This window comes from Dipodomys merriami, unplaced genomic scaffold (assembly GCF_024711535.1).
Source record: "Dipodomys merriami isolate MVZ:Mamm:240054 unplaced genomic scaffold, mDipMer1.0.p SCAF_721, whole genome shotgun sequence".
NCBI classification, from domain to species: Eukaryota; Metazoa; Chordata; class Mammalia; order Rodentia; family Heteromyidae; genus Dipodomys; species Dipodomys merriami.
The window spans coordinates 514,252-517,009 of record NW_027206315.1 but is presented as its reverse complement, the minus strand read 5'-3'; positions in this window follow the sequence as shown (position 1 = coordinate 517,009).

Below are 2,758 nucleotides of genomic sequence, written 5' to 3'. Positions count from 1 at the left end.
TTTGTTCAACAGGATCATAGCAGAAAACTTCCCAAACATGCAAAAAGAGGAGGCCTATCCAGATACAAGAAGCTTTTAGAACCCCAAATAGACCAGACCAGAATAAGACATCCCACTGTCACATAATAATCCACACAGAATCAACTCAGACCAAGAAAAGATCCTTAAAGCTGTCAAGGAGAAAAGGTTAATCACCTATAAAGGGAAACCAATTAGAATCACCTCAGATTTCTCAGCAGAGACAATCAAAGCAAGAAGAGCCTGGAATGAGGTATGCCATGACCTAAAAACAAACAACTATCAACCAAGAATACTGTACCCAGCTAAACTCTCCTTCATAACTATAGGCCAAATAAAAACCTTCCATAGCAAAGAAAAATTGAAAGAATACATCTCCACCAAGCCAGCCATACAAAAGATTCTTAAAGATGTCCTACAAATAGAAATCCAACAAGACCACAATAAAGGCCAAGAAACAGCACCCAAACTGAGAATCCAAGAACCATAGGAAGAACCCAGTTTTCGCAACCCGCCAGAAGGTGGAAAACATGGCAGGAACTCCCAAATACCTCTCAGTCCCACCTCTTAACATTAACGGACTTAACTCCCCAATTAAGCAACATAGACTGTCTAGTTGGATTAAAAAACAAGATCCTTCTATCTGCTGCCTTCAGGAGTCACAACTTGCCAAAAAAAAAAATCACATTTTCAATGTGAAAGGCTGGAGCAAAATCTACCAAGCAATCGGCCCCCATTAACAAGCGGAAGTTGCAATCCTAATATCAGATAAAATAGACTTCAAATTAAATTTTGTGAGAAGAGATAAAGAAGGTTGCTACATACTAATTAAGGGATCTCTCCTTCAGGAGGATATAACAATTCTAAATATCTATTCGCCAAACAATGGAGCACCCAAATTTATCCAAGAAACACTACTTTCCCTCAAATCCCATATAGATCCAAAGACATTAATTTTTGGGTCCTTTAACACACCACTCTCGCCAATAGATAGATCAAGCCGGCAAAAACTCAACAGAGAAACCCCAGATCTAAACATCTGCATACATCAAGTCGATTTAACAGACATCTACCGAACATTTCAGCCAGCAGCATCAGAATACATGTTTTTCTTACCAGCACATGGAACATTTTCTAAAATAGACCACATTTTAGGCCACAATACAAATTGTCTAAATTCAGAAATATTGAAGGTGTACCTTGCATTATCTCTGAGCACAAGGGAATAAAATTAGAACTCAACCCCAAAAGCCACCAAAAAAAGTCTTGTATCACATGAAGACTAAACAACACACTGCTGAGTCACGAGTGGGTAATGGAAGAAATTAGAAAGGAAATTCAAATGTTCATGCTATCCAACACAAATGAGCACACAAATTACCAGCTCCTCCGGGACACAGCAAAGGCAGTACTCAGAGGCAAGTTTATAGTTCTGAGCTCCTACATCAACACATTGGAGAGATTTGAAACCAACAATTTAATGACACAGCTAAACCTCCTTGAAAAAGAGTAGCAAGATAAACCCCAACCCAGTAGACGGAAAGAAATAATCAAAATTAGAATTAAATGAATTAGAATCCAAAAATTCTTTAGAAAGAATAAACAAAACAACGAGTTGCTTCGTCGAAACGATTAACAAAATAGACAGAACATTAGCAAATCTTATCAGAAAAAGAAGAGAACACACCCAAATATATAAACTCAAAGATGAGAATGGAAACATCGCCACGGAAACAACCAAAATTCAGAACATTATAAGGGAATACTTCTCAAAACTATATGCTAATAAGTTTGAGAACTTGAAAGAAATGGACCTTTTCCTAGCAACTATTGACATGCCAAAACTAAACCAAGATGAGTCAAACCATCTTAACAGGCCCATATCATGCATTGAAATAGAAACAGCAATGAGAGACCTCCCAGCTAAGAAAAGTCCAGGAACAGATGGTTTCACAGAGGAATTTTACAAGGCCTTCAAAGCAGAGCTCACACCAATACTACTCCCACTCTTAAATGAAATTGAAAGAGAAAGTTCACTAATGAGCACATTCTATGAAGCCAGCATAACCCTCATACCAAAACCAGGCAGGGACACATCAAAGAAAGCACTATAAACCCATTTCTTTGATGAACATTGATGCAAAACTTCTCAACAACATTTTGGCCAATCGACTTCAACAATTCATCCAAAAAATCATACACCACGTTCAAACAGGATTCATTTCAGGAATGCAAAGCTGGTTCAATATACGCAAATCAATTAATATTATTCATCACATCAACAGTAGCAAGGATAAGAACCACATGGTTATCTCAATAAATGCAGAAAAAGCATTCGACGAGATCCAACACCCCTTTATGATGAAGGTTTTGGAAAAATTAGGAATCCATGGAACATTCCTCAATACAATAAAGGCTGTATATAACAAACCTACAAAACCTAAAGCCATTTCATCTTAACTCAGGAAAAAGACAAGGATGTCCACTCTCTCCACTTCTCTTCAATCTAGTATTAGAATGCCTAGCTACAGCAATAAGACAAGATGCAGACATAAAGGGGATCCAAATAGGGATAGAAGAAATAAAACTCTCCCTCTTTGCAGATGACTTGATCATATATTTAAATAATCCCATAGACTCCACTCCAAAATTATTCAAGCTGATTCAAAACTTTGGCAAAATCACAGGGTATAAAATTAAGCCCCCAAAATCAATGGCTTTTCTGTATGCCAACAATGAG